Source organism: Phaenicophaeus curvirostris, chromosome 5, assembly GCF_032191515.1.
Source record: "Phaenicophaeus curvirostris isolate KB17595 chromosome 5, BPBGC_Pcur_1.0, whole genome shotgun sequence".
NCBI classification, from domain to species: Eukaryota; Metazoa; Chordata; class Aves; order Cuculiformes; family Cuculidae; genus Phaenicophaeus; species Phaenicophaeus curvirostris.
In genome coordinates, this window is record NC_091396.1 from 25855483 (window position 1) to 25878134 (window position 22652).

General features: G+C 43.3%; 1 protein-coding gene across 3 annotated transcripts in view; it reads right to left on the bottom strand.

Annotated features, from left to right (window-relative positions):
• Positions 1-22652, bottom strand: part of LDLRAD3 (low density lipoprotein receptor class A domain containing 3) — a 115167-nt gene that overhangs the window by 78569 nt on the left and 13946 nt on the right. The gene's annotated exons all lie outside the window — the stretch shown is intronic.

The following is a 22652-nucleotide window of genomic DNA, read 5'->3' on the forward strand; positions in this document are numbered from 1 at the left end:
CCCCTCAGCCTCCTCTTCTCCAGGCTAAACAACCCCAGCTCTCTCAGCTGTTCCTCATAAGGCCTGTTCTCCAGCCCCCTCACCAGCTTTGTTGCTCTTCTCTGTACACGCTCCAGAGCCTCAACATCCTTCTTGTAGTGACAGGCCCAGAACTGAACACAGCATTCAAGGAGCGGTCTAACCAGTGCTGAGTACAGAGGGAGAATAACCTCCCTGGACCTGCTGGTCACACCGTTTCTGATACAAGCCAAGATGCCATTGGCCTTCTTGGCCACCTGGGCCACTGCTGGCTCATGTTCAGTCGGCTGTCAACCAACACCCCCAGGTCCTTCTCCTCTGGGCAGCTTTCTAGCCAGTCTTCTCCTAGTCTGTAGCACTGCACAGGGTTGTTGTGCCCCAAGTGCAAGACCCGGCATTTGGTCTTGTTAAATCTTATGCCATTGGTCTCAGCCCAGCACTCCAGCCTATTCAGATCTCTTTGAAGAGCCTCCTTACCCTCCACAGCAGATCCACACTTCCACCCAGCTTAGCGTCATCCACAAACATACTAAGGGTGCACTCAATGCCTTCATCCAGGTCATTGATAAAGACATGGAACAGGGCTGGATCAAGCACTGAGCCCTGGGGCACACCACTTGTAACCGGCCTCCAGCTAGAGTTAACTCCATTTGGGCCCGGCCACCCAACCTATTTTTAATTTTATTTCTAGGAACATACAAGCAGATTTCTATGTATCCTCAGCTCAAAGCAAAGTCTGTTAAAAAAAAAAATTATCTCCATCACAAAGCCAGTCTAAACACAAATAAAACAGATGAGGCTACAAGAACTCAGCTCCATACTTCCATGCTTCTGTCAGATCAACCCTTAGCTGGCGGAATATTTTGTTGCAATTACCCAAGGACTAGGAACTAGCAACACACTGAGTAATTCACATTAGATGTTCAATTAAGTTTTAAACATAGCGCTGCTGATCAAAGTTGCAACTGAGCATACATCTGTCCACAGGCTAGTAAGGCAGCCGGCACACTAGGAGTCTGCCACGTGGAAGGGGTTTAGTAGCAGGATACTGGAGTTCAAGAGAAAAGTTCAAGAGGGAAACCTAGAGATTTGCCTTCAAGGTTAAACACAGCTCTAGTCAATCACTTCAATTTACTGTGTTCACACTTTGTATAATGTTTTTGGAATGCATATAACACAAACGTTAGTGAAGGAAGATAATAACACTTAATGGTTTAAATAAGCACCAAAATGACATGCCAAGTTTTTAAGCTGAGGGGAAGCTGTAAAACAAAGCAGAGGCTGAGAGAAGGAATATCCTTCCCCCGTTGGTCAGAGGACCAAGTGAAGTAACAGGTGATTTGTATTGCATTGCTATGTGTACTGTTCAATCTGTAACTTTTCACATTACTATTATCAGTAGAATTGTGTTGTGCTATTTCTTAATACATAAGACTGTGAGAAAGTATTTCATTACCAGTAAAATTGTGCTGTGTGACAAAGTATTTCATGGCTGGGATTATCAGCAGAATTGGGCTGTGCCACCTGAATTGTATTTTCACTAGTACACAGGTCAAGAAAAGAAAATTATCAACACCTTGGCTGATCAGTCAGCATGAGCATGAATGCTGTGAGAAGAAGAGAGGAGCTGTGCAGGAATGCTGCATCTCCACAGCCCCTTAAAGATAAGAGGGTGAAACTGTCGAAAGTTCCACAACCTCCTATTAGCAAACAACTCCCAGAGTGCTAATAACACCTCTGCCTGTAACCAGAGAAAACGTACTGCAGTATTACAAAATCACAGCACGCCATCACCAGATCAAGATATGGAAGAGATGAGATACCTCAGTATTATTCACAATGTAAAGGCACAGCCTGTTTTCAAATTTGTTACAAAGCGTCCAAGCACTTTGACAGCAGAACCTAACTCCTTTCTCCACACTCCCCTCAAAAAATAGATTTCAAGTCAGTACAGTACCACTGGAAGACTTTCCAGATAGTTGCCATAACTTTTATTAGAAAGAATTTACAAATTCTCAAATATTACAAAAATCAAATGTCCTGGCCAAGAATAAATCTCTTATTTATCTGAATGAATTCTCTTGACAAGAGAACTGAGAATTACCGAGGCTTTTCCTGTCTTATAACCTAAGCACCTAACCTAGACAGTACATTTAGGCAGCAACATCAAAAAGGTGCCATTCTCATGGCATGTCCCTGTTGCTCTGCACTACTGCCTTGTCCAACTTCTTACCTACATCTCTTATCCAACCTGCTCCAATGCCATATGGAAAGCGCACCTATTCAAAACAAAAAATTCTACTGTCAACACTTAAGTGAGATCTCATCAGTCTTGGGCAAGCTGCTAGTTAAGAATTAACACTAGGTATCACAGGTACCTGCACTAACTACAGTACTGTCTTCTACCCTCCAAGTATCACAGTATTCCTTAGGAAACATGATAACTGGATGCATTTCAAGCACGGTAACACCTTCTGTGCAGCATACCTGAAGTTCAGCTCCTGTAAGATCTACTACTGCTATCTTGCCTGGAAAGCTTTAGCTATGACCTCCACACTTTAATGAAAAAACACAGACCAAGCCAAATCATTTTTAGAGTTTCTAAAAGCAAAAAAACCCACAAACCAAGAAACACCCCTACCCATCCCATCCTGAAAAAGATATACTGAGCTCTGTTGCTTTTAACAAGCCTTTAAATACATATTACACTTCTACACTACTGTAGGACAGGATTTGGCTGGCTTCAAGAAAGCCCCCAGTACAGACCAGTTGATAAAACAGAACGTGCTGAAACTTGTCAGTCGGAGACCCTGGGAGGAGTGAGACAAAACTTGTTTAGAAAGGAACAGAGAGTACTGGCTCCGTGCGGATGAGCACGGGTGTCTGTGGTTGCGAAACAGTGGCCTTGATGAGAGGAACTGCTGCTGTTACTAAAGCAAGTAGATGCTTAAAAAAGGCTCATTTGTATTAACCAATCTGTGATTGCTTAGTTTAGTGTAAGAAGCAATCGGTTTGAAACACGCTTCTTGTAACTAGTATAAAAATGTGCTTTAAACACAATAAATCTGACATCTTGCTTGCATCAAGCTGAATCCCATCTCTTAATTGCGGCAAATTGGCGACCCCGAAGTGATACAGACGAGATTACCAAAGGGTCAGAGAACCACCTATCTGAGTGGCATGCTGCGAGTCCCACGGAATATTGAATAAATTGCTGAAACGAAGCAGGATTGAATAAATTGCTGAAACAAAGCAGGACTGAATAAGTTGCTGAAATGAAGCAGGAACCGACCGGTCAAAAATCCCTCTGGAGCACAGAGGTGAGCTATGAGAAACGGAAAGATGGGGAATCAGGTTTCCTCCCCTGAAAGAGATGTATATGAATTTAGGAAAGCCCTCCTTCAAAAGCAAGGGAAAAATATCTCTGGGCATGATCTTAAAGTAATACTTAAATGGGTACAGGCGAAAATACCCACCGTAACTGCGTCCACTATCTTTATGCGGGAACTCTGGGATGATGTGGGGGTGAAACTGTGGGATGCTACGATAGAGGAAAAAAAAGGAGCAAAAAAGCTGAGGGCTCCCTGGCAGAAAGTTTTTGAAGCGTTAAAGGCGCATGTCGGCTTAAAAAAGCAGAGCAATAATTTCGAGCCGAGTGCAGGATCGTCAACAACTGTACTAACCCCTCACCCCCCTAAACTGGCTGTGCTTGCCTCTGCGCCCCCCGACAGGAAGGCCGACTATCCCTTTGATCCAGGTTCGATAGACAATGACAAGGAGCCCGATCCACCCCCTCACTGTCCCTCAGACCAACGGGTGCAAGTCAGGAGGGAGGCACAGCAGCAGGGAGAAGTTGAAATATTGCAAGCTTTGATCCGTGCATGGCACAGTGGTCCATGCTGGGAACTAATTAGTGATGAAGAGATAAAGGAGATTCCAAAAAACTGTAAAAAGAGAACCAAGCCGCCCAGCCAAGGGCCTCTGCCCTGGGCTGGGGGGCGGGGGCCACCTGCTGCTGCCGCAAAACCCAAGCAGTTTCAGCATTGCAGAAGGGCCTGTTAACAGATACGATAAGAAATGGCTCAATTACCTACAACAACAGCTGGGATCATTTACCTATCAAGCAGAGCATTTTAAAAGTGACTGCCACACACAACGCCAGGAGAGAGGGCCTAAAATCTGCCCTCAGTGTGGAAAGGGCAAACATTTTACCAGTTGGTGTAAATTAAAATGGGATAAGAACAGGACAGTATTGTCAGAAAACCAGGAGCAAAGCATGGTTCAGAGGCATGTACCAGCACAGACGCCTCCGCAGCAAGCAGCAGCTCTCACCTCAGAGCAAGAACCAGAGGCATCACCACCATCGCAGTGGTGCTGCAATCGCCTGCACTTCACACAATACCACGGAATGTAAAAGGACCATTGGAGGGTGGCTTTACTAAGCTGTAATTAGAATGATTATCAATAATTTGGTTGGGAATAGGCATATGGGCATATGGGGAGACAGAGGCTGTCTCAAAAAAGAAAAAAAAAAAACAACCAACTACTGTAAGTGAAATATTTGTTAGACAATCGATATAAGCCTTATTAGATAATGCATCTACGTATTTTACGTATTGTATGTTCCCGGTACTGTGTGTAGTTTAAATATCCGTAACATGGAAAAATTGTCAATCCAATAGTGATAACCAACATTATACGAGTGTATTCGGCTAGCTGAGAAATGAGTGGTTGTGTGTGTTTGTGTGTTTGAAGTACTTCAAACGTTTGTAAGACTTACAAATCGGTTTTGATTAATCTTAGAAATACATCTCTGGGACCTTTCAAACATGCAGCTGTATGTGTGTGAGTGCCCCCCCTTCTCCTTCTTTTCTAAGTTTTTTTTTTCTTTCAGCTTTGAAGAAGACCAGAGGAGTCACCAGTGTTATCTCTCTAGGGGAATGTTGTGAGAACACTCTGCATTCCAATGTCACTCTTCAGGAACTGCTGGGTCCTAGTGCAGACAACCTTTAGGGATAATTGAGGCAATGATAGAGGAAAATTCAAAAGCTTCCTTACGAATTATTGAGTGGATATTTTACCACGCTAACCCCAAAAAACATACTCACTAAATTTGAAATGATTACAATGATAATCACTGAGGGAAGAAAAGAAGTGTTCAGTTATTAGGCCAAGGCTCAACAATCATTTATATCCCAACGACAAAAGCATATGCTAAGTGGTGCATGGCAAATATTTTGAATTTACAAGTAGATCTAATAGATTATCCAGAAAGTATTGATATCCATTTACCAAGTCATGTCATTATTGAACGTACCTATCAAGTAGTAAAAACATTGTTAGCAAAATAGAAAAGGGGGGAATCAGGAGAGACACCAAGGAGCAATATGTAATGTATTTTTTTGCGATTAGCAGGAGATGATCAAATTTTGCCTTCTACCAGTCCTTGGAATTCACCTATTTTTTGTTATCAAAAACCAGTCTGGCAAATGGCGCTTGCTCCATGATCTTAGAAAAATTAATGACGCTATGGAAGACATGGGGGCCCTACAACCCGGCCTTCCGTCCCCTACTATGATACCTTGGGATTGGCATTTGACTGTTATCAATCTCAAAGATTGTTTTTTCAATATCCCCCTGCATCCAAATGACGCTCCTAAATTTGCTTTTTCCATTCCTAGCGTTAACATGCAAGCTCCGTTGCAAAGATATCAGTGGGTTGTGCTACCACAAGGTATGAAGAATAGCCCTACAATCTGTCAATGGTATGTGGCTAAAGTGCTTAGCCCTGTCAGGGCCGCTGTGCCCAGTGCTTTACTGTATCATTACATGGATGATATCCTAGTGGCTGCACAACACCACGAAGTCATGGAGGAAGCCATAGCCCTTGTCATGACCGCCATCAATTCGGCAGGCCTTTATATTGCGCCGGAAAAAAATTCAAAAAACACCACCATGGAAATATTTGGGCTGGCGTATAAAGGCTCAATTCGTAATTCCGCAACCTTTACAGATACAAACAGACGTAAAGAATTTACATGATGTACAGAGACTATTAGGCACAATCAATTGGGTCCGGCCGCTGTTGGGAATTTCTAACACGGACTTAGGCCCCTTGTTCAAACTGCTCAAGGGAGACACTGACTTGTGTTCCCATCGCAGTCTTGGCCCTGAGGCCATTAACTCTTTACAAAAGGTTGCTATGGCAATCAGCTTTAAACAAGCACATCGGTGGGCTCCTGAATTACCTTTTTACCTGATCATTTTAAATCCTGCTGGACAGCCTCATGCCCTGATATTTCAATGGGATTTCGAAAAATCAGACCCACTGTTAATTATTGAATGGATTTTTTTGCCGAATCAATCGTCAAAAACTATTTTGACTCAGCATGAAATGTTTGCCTGTTTGATAATTAAGGCCAGGCAACGTTTGCTAGCATTATCAGGAGTAGATTTTACTTGTATTTGCTTACCTGTAACAAATATGTATTTACAGTGGCTTTATCAACAATCAGATGCCTTTGTTATGGCACTATCCAACTATGCAGGTCAACTTACATCCCATCCACCTTCACATAAGTTACTTAATGCAGATTTTCGTTTAATGCCTAAGCCAAAAAGGAGTGATCAGCCATTACAGGCCCTTACCGTATTTACGGATGGGTCTGGAAAAACGCATATGTCAGTTATTTTATGGTGGGATGACCAACATGAATGATGGAACTCAGACATAGACACCGTTCTTGGATCCCCTCAAATAGTAGAACTGACTGTGGTAGTTTGAGTTTTCCGAAGGTGGACCACACCACTTAATCTTGTTACTGACTCTGCTTATGTTGCAGGGATTGTAGAGAGAGCCGAAGCATCTTTATTGCGTGACCTTTCACATCCTAACTTATTTGCCTTGTTACGGGAGCTTATTTTTCTTTTGGACTCTCACCCTCACCCCTATTTTGTTATGCGTGTTAGGTCACACACTTCTCTACCTGGCTTTATTGCAGAAGGGAATCGACGGGCCGATTTATTGACATTACCAGTACAGGTATTGCCCGATCGCATAGCACAGGCTAGACTTAGCCATTCCTTTTTTCACCAGAATGCTGGAGGTGTCAAACGACAGTTTGGCCTCACCTCTCAGCAAGCATCTAATATCGTTGCTGTATGCCCTGACTGCCAAAGACATTCTTTTCCGTCGATAGCAGGAGGAGTTAATCCCAGAGGACTACAAAGTTTACAGCTATGGCAAACAGATGTAACTCACTTTCCGGAGTTTGGTAAACTGAAGTATATTCACTCTCCTATAGACACCTTTTCTGGCACCTTGTTTGCTTCTTGCCACACAGGAGAAAAAGCACGTGACGTCCGTAAACATTTGATGCGTGCCTTTGCCACTTTGGGTATACCCTCTCAAATAAAAATGGATAATGGCCCTGCATATATCTCAACCGCAATGAAAGCGTTCTTTGACTCTTGGGGCATAACCCATATTACAGGTATCCCTCATTCCCCCACAGGTCAATCTTTGATTGAGTGTTCTCACCAATCACTGAAACGTCTGATGCAACAACAAAAAGGGGGAATAGGAACAGTCACTCCGGAGGAGCGTTTACAGAAAGCCTTGTATGTTTTTAATTTTTTAAATTGTTCTTTGATAGATAACAACCCTCCAATTGTTCGACATTTTAATACAGCTGTGTCACTCAAGGCGCGAGTCAAAGTCCCGGTATTGGTTCGCGACCCAGAAACAGGTAAGGTCATGGGACCATATCCTCTTGTTACATGGGGCAGAGGTTATGCTTGTGTCTCCACAGAGAAAGGTCCCCGATGGATCCCGGCAAAGAATGTGCGGCCCTTCTGTGAATCCTTACAACAATCATCTGGTGAAAACCTCAATCACCCTCAGAACCAGTCTCCTGGACAACAATTTGGTGAATTTACCAAGGAAGATCGGGATAACAGGGACTGAACGCGAAAAAATTGCATGAACCAGGGCAGAGAAACACTTGTCATTGGAATCACTTGTGCTTTATGTAAATCTTGTGAACCTTGGGTTTTGTGCAAATTTTATATGTGTGAAAAGGAGTGGTGGCGCCGAGCAACTCTCGTCAGGCGATGGTGTGAAGACTGTTTGGAAAAAGAGATTGATGTGGTAAAACTTTTGCTTGTTACAGGGCATGAATCATTAGGGAATGACCGATATCTATGTGAGTATATAAATTGGGCTAATCTAGTGGGAAAGAGGGCACGAGAGGCTGTAATCTGTAATTTAGAGTGTAGCAGGACAAACCTAGTACCCGCCATATGGGCCGTCCTTAAATAGGACTGGAATCAAACAAAAGAAAGATGCAAAAGACGGTTTGCTTGGAAGCTAGAAAGGGGCAAAAAGTTGTTCCTCAAGTAGTAGTTTTTATCATGATTATGTCGGGGAGCACGCAGAGTTACCCATTCCTGCCTGCACTACCCAAGGTCAATATATGGGTGACACTAGCAAATCTCACAGGACAAGATACGTAGCGCCTTGCCACTGCCTCTCCTAGTAATCCATTTTCTACGTGTCTTGTGGGTTTGCCGCTAGATGAGTGGCCAATACCCAGGAATCTCCTGGGAACCCTTTTTCAAAATAGCAGATCCAGGAATGTTACCGATTGCTGGGACTTGTAGACTCCATATCTCCCACTCACCACCCTAGAGCCACAGGAGATTGAACTCCTCAGATAATTATACAGCAACAAATTTGTCCAAGTCTAGCAATACTCCCCTTTTATTACCGCCAGGAATATTTTTTATTTGTGGAGACAGAGCATGGCCCATGATCCCCTCTCATATAAAAGGAGGACCATGTAGTCTTGGACGTCTGTCTGTTTTAACCCCAAATACGTCCACGATTTTACAACATCGCCTTTCTCACAGGGCTAGATGAGGTATCCATGCATATACCCCCGAGTGTGATGATAATGCTGAGTTTTGGTCTTTTGGCCAACGCTTTACCGCTTCTCTTTTGATACCCAGGGGTGCAGCTGCAAAAGCATTAGCAACCCTAGATAAACTTGGCTGCTGGCTTGCAAAACAAACAAACACTACTAGCAGTGCTCTTTCTGGACTTTCATTAGATGTAGATAGTGTACGACATGCTACCTTGCAAAATAGAGCTGCAATAGATTTTTTGCTTTTGGCACAGGGACATGGTTGTGAAGATTTTGAAGGCATGTGTTGTATGAATCTTTCCGATCACTCGGAATCTATTCATACAAGCATTCAACAGCTCAAGGAGGGAGTCTCTAAACTTCGACAAAGTGGTAGTTGGGACTGGTTAGATAAGCTTTTTGCAGGATGGGGACTATCAGGATGGTTAAGAAGTCTTATAAAAATGATCGTTTATGTTTTAGTGGTTTTTATTCTTTTATTGTTATTTTTACCACGTTTGTTGCAATGCTGACAAGGATTAATAACACGTTCTGTGAAGAAAATTTTTATTGTGCAACAGGAAGGGGGAGATGTAGGACAGGATTTGGCTGGCTTCAAGAAAGCCCCCAGTACAGACCAGTTGATAAAACAGAACGTGCTGAAACTTGTCAGTCGGAGACCCTGGGAGGAGTGAGATAAGACTTTTGTTTAGAAAGGAATAGAGAGTACTGGCTCCGTGCGGATGAGCACGGGTGTCTGTGGTTGCGAAACAGTGGCCTTGATGAGAGGAACTGCTGCTGTTACTAAAGCAAGTAGATGCTTAAAAAAGGCTCATTTGTATTAACCAATCTGTGATTGCTTAGTTTAGTGTAAGAACCAGTTTGAAACACGCTTCTTGTAACTAGTATAAAAATGTGCTTTAAACACAATAAATCTGACACCTTGCTTGCATCGAGCTGAGTCCCGTCTCTTAATCGCGGCACACTACTAAATTGAAGCAACATTTCACGAATAGATACTAAATCTGTTACCCAATAAGTTGTTTGTTTATAGGATTTCCTTTGGCATACAACACATTTATCCTCAATGTTCTTTTAAAGCAGGGATGTATTACTAACCTTTCGCCAAACATGAAACAAAAGATACTTGCAGATCAAGCTACTTTCCAACAGCCCTGTGCAAGCTTTGCAACGGAATGGGAACACAGAACTCTGACTCAATACAACTTCAAAGCAACAGATATTTCTCTTTAGATATGACCTTCATCAGCTGCTAGAAGAGAGTTGCAAGTTGCAGGCAGCAATTTGAGAGTCATGATCAATGCATACAGAAACTTGTTAGGTGCATTACTCCATCTCCATTGGTGGATAAAGAACTGTTAAAGCAATTGCACATGTGGAAGCATTTTAAATCGTATTGCTCCTTTTGCTTCCTTCATTTTACAAGTCTCCTCTATTGGATGTAAAAACTCTCAAAGAAATTGTCGGTACAGTCATCACCTCCTAATAAGATGTTCCTGCCTACTCAGCCCACAGCCTACTACATGACCCTGAGGGCCCTGTGCACACACACAAGGAGCAGTGATATAGACATGCAGACATGGAAAGGACCAAACTAGATTATCTTGCTCATTTTCCTAATATCAGATGTCGGGTTTTGTACAGACAACTTGGCATACCATCTATAGGCAGGGGCAGAAATTCCTTCAATCTCGCAGAGCTGGCTTTCCAATAATTGACATATTTGCCCTGCAGCCTCTTTGACTAATTGAATTTGAATTCAACTCAAATTTGAGCTACATGGACACGTTCATTTAAATAAAGGAGGAAGGGAAGAAGGGGAAAGAAGTGGTCCATTTTCACTGCAACACATTGCTCACTTCAAGAAGTATACCATCTGGGCTGAATAAATAAAGAAACTCATGTTTCACTATGAAGGGGACTGAGCAAGGAAAGTTAATCTGTTTTAGCAGCCACTTCAAAAAATGTTAGCATCTAAGTATTTAATACTCACTGAAAAGGAATCAGGGAAAAATAAAAGGACATAGTCATACTGAGCTCTTCATCATGCTTTCCTTATTAACTTCAGTTCAATATGTGCATGCATAAACTTCCTTACAGAAGTGGCAGAGGTAAATATATCTTATTCTTAACAACTTTGAGGGATGCATTGCTGTAACACCACCCTGAGGGCAACACTGTTTTTGTCTCCACAAAAAGACTAAACGATTTAGGCACAGTAGTGCAGAAAATCTACAACAGACTTTGGGACAAAATTTAGATTTCATCATGCCAGTCTTTGATTTAGCAATATAATTAGAGGAGTCAAACACCAGTGTTTGTATCAAACAGTGGTACCTAAGGGAAACCAAATAGGGCGTAGGAGTGAAGGAGGAGATAACAAGCTTCTGTGTCTTATAACACTACTCGAGTCTCCAGATGATGTGGCCAAACTGACATTGCGCCTGGAAAATATGGAAATCATGCCTGACATCAGCGAGACTGTATCCAACTCATTCACTTAGGAATTTAGGCATTTAATTCCAAGAACTGCATATGCTGTTCCAGACAAGAACAAAGGAATGGTGGAGTTGAACCCTTTTTATTCCCTGGTGAATAACATTTTTGATTTACAAGGTAATGGAGTCATCACACGACTACCTTTTTCCCTAGTTTTTATTAGTGGAAACTTCTGGATACTCATGGAACCACAGAACTCCTTGGAAAAGACCTTTGAGATCATTGAACCCAACTGTACCTGTCCACTACTACACCGTATCACTAAGTACTTCATCTATCCATCTTTTAAATACCTCCAAGGATGGTGACTCAACCATCTCCCTGGGCAGCCTCTTCCAAAGCTGGATAACCCCTTCAGTGAAGAAATTTTTCCTAATGTCTCACCTGAAGCTCCCCTGGCGCAACTTGAAGCCATTCCCTCTAGTCCTATTGCCTATCACTACCTGGGAGACAATACCTCACTACAGTCTCCTTCCAGGTAGTTGCAGACAGCAATAAGGTCTCCCCTCAGTCTCCTTTTCTCCAAGCTAAACAATCCCAGTTCCCTCAGCTGCTCCTCATAAGACCTGTTCTCCACAGCCCCTTCACCAGCTTCTTTGCTCTTCTCTGGACACACTCCAGCACCTCAATGCCTTTCTTGTAGTGAGGTGCCCAAAACTGAACACAGTATTCAAGGTGCGGCCTCACCAATGCTGAGTATGGGGACAGAATCACTACCCTAGTCCTGTTGGATGCACTGTTTCTGATACAGGCCAAGACGCTGTTGGCCTCTTTGGCCAACTGGGCTCACTGCTGGCTCATGTTCAGTCACCTGTTAACCAACACCCCCAAGTCTTCTTCTGCCAGGCAGCTTTCCAGCCACTCTTTCCCAAGCCTGTAGCGCTTCATGGGGTTGTCGTGTCCCAAGCACAGGACTCAGCAGTTGGCCTTGTTGAACCATCATACCACTGGTCTCAGTCCATCGATCCAGCCTGTTCAGATCCCTCTGTAAAGCCTCCCTACCCTCAGACAGATCAACACTTCCTCCCAGCTTCATGTCACCTGCAAACTTACTAAGGGTACATTCATCCCTTCATCCAGATCATCAATAAAGATACTGAACAGAACTGGACCCAGCACTGAGCCCCAGGGCACACCACTAGTGACTGGCCTCCAACTGAACTTAACTCCATTTACCACCACTCTTCAGGCTCAGCCATCCAGCCAGTGTTTGACTCAGCAGAGCGTGCACCTGTCCAGGCCAGTGGCAGTCAGTTTCTCAAGCAGAATACCGTGAGAAACAGTGTCAAAGGCTTTACTGAAGTCCAAGTACACTACACCCATAGGCTTTCCCTCATCCATGAGCCAAGTAACCTTGTCATAGAAGGAGATGATCATGGCAAAAGCGGCCACTATATGACCAGCAACTTCTTTCTTTTGAGTCTAATGGTCACATGAGTATATGGTTATCTCCCAGGATATCTAATAGCAGAAGATAACTAACGAGTGATTCATCCACACAGACCCTACAGCAAGATCAATACTCGTTTATCCTAGACTCCCTTCCACTTCTTTCTCCCACAGTGATTTTAAGCAAACTATGAAAATATTACCGTGCAATGAATTAGAGCATGCACTTATACAGAATCCTCTAATAACTAACATCCGCTGGAATAGATACATTTTCCCTAATTATGTGTTCCTTATACTCCCAGAAGAGCTTAGCTATTATTTCTGGGCATTAAACAGAAAGTTAACACAGTCTAGAATAAAAATGTGAAATACAAAGAACATATTCCACTAACCGTCACTATCAAGTTATTGAGTAGTGACTCTAATAATTTCATCATAGCCACAGGTTATTATTGTCTTTCTGACCTTCCAGAAGAGCAGAAGACAGTGTCAAAAAGAAAATCCCACAGTAGTGCAACTGAACCAAAGAAGGCAAACCTTCCACCACACTGATCACCTGGAAACATTGAGCCCAGAGGGAACCTACTCTTTGACAGAGGAAAGCTGACCAGTTACTGCCTGCACATCAGCTCCACAGTTAGGTTCTTATTAATTTTAACTTCTGTGCAGCTTAAAGTCAGGTATACATTCATACATATTGGTAAGCAGAATGAAGAGAGAAACAAAAAGTCTACAGGTCTTCAATTTACTGAAGTAACATGCACAGTTAGCAAAGAATAGACCAGTAGACTTTGAGGGACTCTTAGTTTCTGCTGCATCAGGAGAAGCTCATATTTTGAATTTCAGTATGGCAGTGAGCACAGTTATTTACAGACCATTAAGACTTTCAAACAGCAGTCAGTGACGACCATCAAGTTCTAGGTTTCAGTCTTCAGAAGACATTTCCTTTAGCACACTGCTTTGAGTCAGAGGGCAGTGGCATTCTTCCCTTGAAAGCACTCCTATCAACTCTACTCCAAACATCAGCACATTGCCAGGACCACTTGCCTTTCCATGTCACAGTTGAAGGCAGTGCTTCTGAAGGCACAGTTCTGCATTCAGACAGATTATTTGGAAGTTCATCTTCAGAATCAGAAAAGAGTCATCTTTACAGGCTGTGTGACAGACCTGTTGGTGAGTTTTCTGGATCTCCTGTCCCAACGAGTGCCAACACTTTGGCTTAGTCTTCTAAGAGTACCACAGTGCTGTTTCCTGAGAGACATTCTTTCATGATACTTTGCTCTGACTGCAATCAGGTAAGTGTCTCATGTATAATCCTTTTACAGATGTTCCCTGCCTAGCAAGCATACTCTCTCAATTTAACTTCAAGTTTTAATTTGATGGAAGAACACAAGAATGCTGGTGGCAAAAAAAGACAAGCAACATAAATACACATCCAAAATTGCAACTGAGCATCCTGATGGGGGAAAGCAGCAAAAAGAGCAAGAAAGAACAAAAAAATAAAGATGTGATTTCTGTGTCCAAACATGCTAAAAGCAAAGCAAATCGTATTCATTGTATACCTCTGTATTCAGTAACTTTCAACATACTCAATAAAAAACAGAACCTATGTGAAATACGAAGATAATCCAACTTATTCATGAACCACATATGCAATACATTTATCATTATACACTGTCTACCCTACAAAGGGCAACAGTAAGTCCTCTCAGAGATCACATTATAGACACATATAGAGGACAGAAAAGTTATTTGTTTTAGCATCTAAGAACAGAGTATTTTATCTTGTTTTACTCAGCTTCTCTACCTTTGAGGAAAGTTTTCTCTACAGCATCCTTATGATACAGTTAAGTATCCTCCTCTTGGACAGATTCAGACCATGCTTTGAATATACAGTAAATCAAGCTAGTTATACCATGACTAGTGTCAAACGAAAAAAAAATGCAAGTACCTGAAACACTGAAAAAACCCTCAGATTAGTCTGCCAGTTATACCTCAAAAACTTGGATTCCAAAAAAGTAAAAGAGATCTAACTTTGCCTTGGTAATCTTTATGATCAACAGAGCATCACCAGTCCTCCCACCGACAGCACTGCTGCATCTCACCAGACTGAACAGATACGCTGCCTGCATCAACCCTACACTATCTGGTTCTTTGGTATTGGTCACCCTGAAAACACAACCTAAATTGTTCTCAACAGGGTATGGACATAAAGAGAGTAAATAGAGAGCAAGTAATCACAGCCAATTTTCTCTCATCACCCAAACTACCATCAATATCAAATCCTTATAACCAAACTCCCTCGCCACCCCTACCCATGAATAATTGCAGAAAATCTCGGATTTGTAGACCTCATGCCCAAATTTACAACCCATCATAATTTTGGAAAATAAAAAAACCCACTTGATTTCCATAGCTTTTAAACAACAGCTCAGAACAGAGATACCTGAAATACTTTCTAACAAAACAGGACTGTTGGGAGTTGCATCATCAGCTCTGGCTGCTGGTCTGACCCACCACAGGAATCAAATCCATCTTTTATCAGGGCAGTCACATAGAGATGACTGGAAAGTTAAGTGATGTGAATGTCAGCCAGGGAGATGTTTACATTCCTCTGTCTAGAACAACTCTTAATGCTGAAACTCTTCTACCACCAGTCTCATCTCACTGCTTACTCTATTGATAAGACAGGGTAAAAGAAACGTACTCAAAGCCAACATCCACCTAGTGACAACATTTCCAAGATGAATCTTATCTTCTTTCTTCAACAGCAGCATCTGTAGAAGCATCACTGTCTAACATCTTCCTTAGCAAAAGGATAGTTTTCAATAGCACTTTCCAGTATAAATCATAAGTTTGTGTAAACTACTAAGGACAAATGGCAGAACTGGACAGCAAATCCTGTACAAAGTGAACACCAAAATTAAAGAAGAAAGATATGAAGGGCAAGGAAAAAATCCTATGAACAGCAATTGTTAACTGTTAGGCAGAAAAATGTTTCACTCAGTAAGAAAACAAAACAAGGAAAACAACCTCTGTACCTCCAAAGATCTTGGAGTCCAAATACTTAAGATGATGACAGTACAGAATGGAATTATTGGTCAGTGGCAAAAGCACTACACATAGAACTAACCATAGCTGGTTTTTGTACATAGCTGTGATTAGCTAAAGGTGCCCCTCTTTAACAGCTTAAGCTGATATAAATCAGAACTAATAGCTCCATCTTTCTCTAACCCCAGCTATAAGTTCCTGTTTTCCCTTTTACTATCCAGTTGCATTAACTCCTCCACAGGTGGAGAGCAAGCCTTAAAAAGTTAACCTAAAAGCCTTTAGTTCTCAGTACTGTCTGAATCAACCCACCACCCAAGTTTCAAGCGCACCTGTCATCACAGAAGAGAGGGAGAAGAACACTCATCCTGGAAGGAGTGTCAGCTCAAACAACTTAAACTGCTGTGGAAGCACACCCCTAGCTAGGAGAAAGACAAGGACTTTCAACTCAACATTACTTAGTCTAATAAAGTGGCTTGTCTTTAGCCACTATGCCACAACTCCCTCTTCAAGCAGTGAAGGAAGGTTTTGAAGAGCAATCATTGTCTTGGCAGCTGCGTATCAAAGTCTTCCCCAGTAAGGAAAGCTGCATGTCAGAACCAGCCAGGCCATGCTATGTCCCAGCAAGCATGCAGGTGGTGGTGAAGGTTTGTATCACATGCTTGCATCATACTAGCAAATGAAAATTTGACAGGTGTGCTAGAGACAGGACATGCAGGGCTCTGAAAGCAAACTCACTGTGTAAGCATCATTGAGAAAGAAAACCAAGAAGGAAGTTATGATAATTGTATCCTTTTGATGATATCAGGAGAGTAATGTATGCGTTTAGGATCTGACTGCATGTCAGTACAACACACTAGGAGGGAAAGTAAGCTGTGGCATTGGTAAAAAGGGGAGAACTCAATCTGTGTGACTGCATAAAAAGGCCACACCTCAGAAAAAGCCTGCAAAACTCCATTGGGATGTGAGGCTCCAGACAGGGGCCAAGTTCAAGAAAGGTCACGATGTAGGCCGGAGTAACAAAACCCAAAACATCAACAATGTCTTTCACAATAAAGAAGAAACCTCATAACCTCTCACTCAACAACACTAAGCTTATTTCCAAGCGTGAGGAGACTGACAACATATAACCACAATTTTAATGTAGATCCATCTGTAGACTTCCCTACTGTAGGAAGGCAACTCAGCTCCTGCTTTGAAGCCTTGCCCTAAAAACAGAAAACAAGGAGACCAGACACCTCTCTCCTGAGGCTCCTAAAAAATATGAAAGAGGAACAAGAATGTTTTTCCAAACAATACATTGAAAAAACAGTTAAGGTTTGGAAAAGAATTAGCAAGAGACAGAGTTAAGGAAAGGTAAGAGTTTAACAGGAGGAAGGTGACTGTACTAGGTGCTAGTGACATCACTTGGCCAGTGAAGATAGAGTACTGTTCTTAAACAGAAGCACTACCTGGAAATAGATACTAACCTCTTCACAAATAGTAATGCAAATCCAACAAAGAGATAAGAGTTATACTGAAAAGAGGACACACATGAAGTCCACAAGAGCCGGGTTGCAAAACATGGTGCAAAGTGAACTTAGAACACCCCTGAATCTTCAAGCGGAGAGGCAACTCACTCCTTTCTGTTGGAAACCTCGGCTGGTCCGAGGAGTTAGAGTGTGTGAACTTAACCATTGGCCTTGAATAGATGCCCGTGAATCCTTGGAGAAGCTGGAAGGTGCCAAGAAAAGCCGAGTAAACATGATTAGGAAGCTGCCAGGCTGCAGGTGGAATCACCCGATTATGAAGTTACAACTGAGAAGAAGTTGTCCAATTATGAACTGTTGGTCTTTAGCTAAACCAATCGTGCATGGACGTACAGCTCGGGAAGGGGTATAAAAAGTCTTGTAAAATCAATAAAGATGATCTTTTGGCCCACAACTTCTATGTGTCGTGGATTGCCCCGACTGCAACATCTGGCGACCATCGACGTGATCGCGGCACTTGGACCGGAGACAGTGGACCGGAGACCTGTGAGGACTTGGACAACAGATCTGCAGAGCCATGAGTACCCAGAGAAGCTGAGTGGTGGAGGAGTGGGGCTCCGGAGCTGCAAGCTGAGCGGCGAAGGAGACAGTTTCCAACACTGCTGGCTGACCAGTGGGAGAGGGAGTCTCCACAGCTGCCAGCTGACCAGTGGAGGAGTGGGGCTCCAGAGCTGCAAGCTGAGTGGTGAAGGAAAAGCATTTCTAACGCTGCCAGCTGACCAGTGTGGGAGAGAGTCTCCAAAGCTGTTTGCAGAAGAAAGCACCTGGATTGAGGTGAGCTGCTGGGAAATATGGGTACTTCCTTAAGTAAGGAGGAGACAACGATCATTTCCATGTGGAAAACGATCCTGCAAAAACGGGGAGTTGTTAGAAGAGTTGGACTTGTGAAAAATGCTCCTATGGAGTAAAGAACAGCGATATGAAGCAACTACCGTAACTTCCTTTAATGCCTCTATCTGGAAGGAGGTGGGTGATAAACTGGTTGACTCTGCTACGTGGGGGGATAAAGACGCAGCAGCACTTTTACCAACATGGCATCTTCTTTACGAGACCCTGAATGACTTCAAGCTGCAGCGGGACCAGGCGGAGGGCATTGCTCCTGCTTTTGATACCGTACAGCATTTTGCGCCTCCTGTGTCGCTCCTTGTAGAAGAACCAGTTCCAGGATATAGGCTAGATTCCACAGCACGTCCTAGAATTCATGACCTGCAGCGGAGAGGGGAGCATTGGGATGATTCTGATGATGGGATGTGCACAAGACACCCTTTCACAGTAAAACTATTAGAATACCTGTAGAGCTGCCAGACAATCTGGGATCATTGCCATCTGATACCGATAGTATAGTTCTGGTAGAGCCGTCGGCCCCACCACTTTCTCTGTTAGACGAAGGAGGACATCAGCACCGCGTAAATTTGTCAAGGTGCGCCCCACTCCCAGAAGAAAGGCCTGATGAATGGGACGATGAGATGTTTGGGGGTGGGGAGAAAGAGACCAAGCAAAGACACAGAGTAGAACAGCAGTCAGAAAAACCTCTTGGGGGTCCCTCTTGCAGAGGAATTAGGGAATTTGCCTCCCACGTGTGTTACTATCCGTGCATACAATCCTCTGTCTTTTTGGCAGAAGTTAAAAGCACAGGCTTTACGAGAGGGGGATTGGAAGCTGTTTGAGATGATAGATATCCTGTTAGTAGAGCTGATCCTTCTGCAGCACTGGCATTTCCTGTTGTGAGGGAGGATCCAGCGAAGGGGGCAATGGATGAGCACATACCATACTTATGGAAAGTGATTCAAAATTTGCAGAAAACTGTGGCACAATATGGTCCAAATTCTCCAGCAACTATGCAGTTACTCAGGCTGTTGTCTATGGAAGAAATGACACCTTTTGATTTTATTATGCTAGCGCAGATAATGTTTCAACCAGTACAGTGCGCTGTTTTTAGATCAATATGGGCACAGAAGGCTGAGGCTCAGGCACTTCAGAATTTACAGCTTCCACAAGACGATGTGCGTTTTGGTAATGGCGTGGACGTACTAACAGGGACAGGACAGTTTTCTAACCCGCAGCATCAGGCACAGTGGCATCCGCTGGTTTTAGAGCAGGTCAAGGCTGTGGGTCTGGAAGCACTAATACGTATGGCCGAATTAGCTGAACCTAAAGCAAAATACACCACAATTCGGCAGAGGACTACAGAACCATTTTTACAGTGTTTTGTTGAAAAACTGCAAGCTGCAGTGGAAAGGCAAGTGTTTGATGTGAATCTAAGAACTATGCTACTAACTCAGCTTGCAAAGGACAATGTAAATGATGATTGCCTGAAGATAACTGAAGGGTTGCCAGGGGACCCCACCTTGGACGCCATGCTTGTGCCAAGGTGGGATCCATAAGGCATACAGTAATAGCCCTAGCTGCGGCCTTGGCTGATGCGAAAACAAGGGATGTAAGATGTTTTGATTGTGGCCAGGTAGGGCATTTTAAACGAGCATGCCCAAAAAAGAACAAGAGAGATAATGCAGCTGAAGCAGCGGGGGCAACAGGGATTACATCTTATGTGTGGGAAAAGCGGCCACTTTGCAACACAGTGTTGGTTCAAAGGTTATCTAAATAACCAGCCCTCGCTGCAGTGAAACAGCAAGAAGAGCGCGAGGAGGTGCGCGCAGACAAAAATGCCTGCCACATCAGCAAACAATCCATCCCACAGCCATCCTCAAACACAGGCCTATGCGACCGGCTGTCAGGGAAAACCAAGGCATCAGCCGGCATGGATGTATCCACCACCGACACAGTAACTCTAACAACACAAGGGGTGCATAAGGTTCCCCCGGATGCTTGGGGACCCATGGGAAATGGACTAAGTGCATTACTAATTGGATGATCAAGTGCTACTATACAAGGACTTACGGTACATGCGGGACTCATTGATGCTGACTATGAGGGACAAATTTATGCTATGGTTTCCACATCCACTCCACCTGTTACAGTGGAAAAAGGCACTCGCATTGCTCAACTTGTACCTTTTATGAGTTGTGTCCCTAGGACTGAACAGGTCACCCAAGGCACTGGAGCGTTTGGATCCACCAGACAAACACAAGTGCTTTGGATGCAAACGCTGTCTCACAGTCGACCACAAATGGTGTGTACATTACCCATGGATCAGGCATCGCCAAAATTGTTGAAGGTAAATGGACTATTAGATACAGGTGCAGATGTCACTGTTATTTCTCAACAAGATTGGCCTTCCTCTTGGGCTGTGATCTCTACCACTCAAGGCATCGTGGGCCTGGGGGGAGTCACCAACAGTTTCATGGCAGCGAAACTAGTACTCATCACCAACACAGAAGGACAAAAGGCTACTGTTCGACCTTATGTGACTGTGGCCCCTTTGAACTTAAGGGGAAGAGACTGTCACAATGGGGGGTTCAGATAACCACGGATTTTCATTAGGGGTCACTGTGTTGCAGGGCGTGAAGAGACCTACACTAGCTTTGAAATGGTTAACAGAGAAGCCGGTTTGGGTGGATCAGTGGCCCCTCAATTGTGAAAAACTTATAGCCCTGCGGACTTTGGTAGCAGAACAACTAGCTGCAGGTCATATTGAACCATTCCATAGCCCGTGGAATACCCCAGTGTTTGTGATTAAGAAAAAATCAGGAAAATGGCGATTATTACATGATTTACGTCGGATCAAAGAGGTGATGGCAACAATGGGAGCTCTGCAACTGGGATTGCCCTCACCTACAATGATCCCCATGCAGTGGGAAATTGTTGTGATAGACTTAAAAGATTGTTTCTTTACCATTCCATTAGATGTAAATGATATGGAAAAGTTTGCTTTTACAGTTCCATCAATCAACCATGCTGAACCATCGCAGAGGATATGCAGGAGCCACCTATGGTTTGCCACTGTGAATTCCTATGTAGCATAACCACTGTTTCCCCTGGTGTTAAGGTCAAGGTGAAAGACCTGCAAAGTGGACAATGGTCACCTCTGTGTGATTTATTAACCTGGGGAAGAGGGTACGCTTCTGTTTCCACAGATAGTGGCCCTCAGTGGGTTCCTGCTCGCTGCATTTGGCCTGTTGTGGATGGTCCGCGCAAGTGAAGAACGAATGGTCCCACAACCGAAGCAGATACACCTCCTCTAATATGTCACGCTCTTTTCTGTTCTAGTTGGTTTTGCTTGTAGGGATCTTTCTAGTTTGTGGGGATAAAGCATGGGGGGTGGAATTATTTTGAAACTTAAGGATGGGCCATGTAGTTTTATGGAGCTTATGTCACTAACATCCAACCTTATTACAAAAATTATAGCAGCCTCAGCATTGGCACCTGGGGTTGCTACGGCGGCCGCCTTAAAAAGCTAATGAATTTGGAATGTGGGCTAGGTAAGCCAACCAATGCTACATTGATTTCACTGAGTGGTTTGTTAACTGACGTTGATAGTGTTAGGTATGCTGTATCAAAATAGAACCATAATAGATTCTAGTTATTAGTTTAAGGACATGAATTTGAAGGCTTTGAGGGAATGTGTTGTATCAGATAAGGAGTCGATGGGTGGTATTAGTTGAATGGCTTGCTTAAAGGATGGGGACTGTCAAGGTAGTTGTTATCTTTGGTAAGATCTAGAATGTTGATTTTGTTCGTTGTTGCGTTTGTGTTATTAATGTTGCCATGTCTTGTGTCACTGTTGCAAGGGCCCTGCAGAAGAAGGCATGGGCAATTTTTGTAGCACAAATACAAAAACGGGGAATTATGGGAAACCTCAGCTGGTCCGAGGAGTTAGAGTGTGTGAACTTAAACACTGGCCTTGAATATATGCCTGTGCTTTACACGCTGAACACAGTTTCCCCATGAGACCACTTAGAAGGGGCAGTTGTAGTCAGCACACCAGGAACTCTGGATTCAACCTCAGTTAGGGCAATATCCTGCCAGTGATCAGAACTGCTTTCTGTATTTTCAGATTTCATTTGACTCAGCTAACTAGTCATCAAGCTCCAGTAAGGTGGAATTTATCTACAGATAACACAAGGATAATACAATTGCAAAGTAAGCCACCTGAGGCTGCCCTGAGACTTAATCAAATAATAAGAGCTCCAACTAAACCAATTCATCAGAAAACCTATATATTCCAGTGGCAGTTTTTCAAGATCCCGTTAGAAATTTTAAGGATACCCAATCTGATTAGATAAAGTCCAACTCACATAGAAGCCATTAATAAGTAGAAAACCTATGACATTGAAAGCCTGAA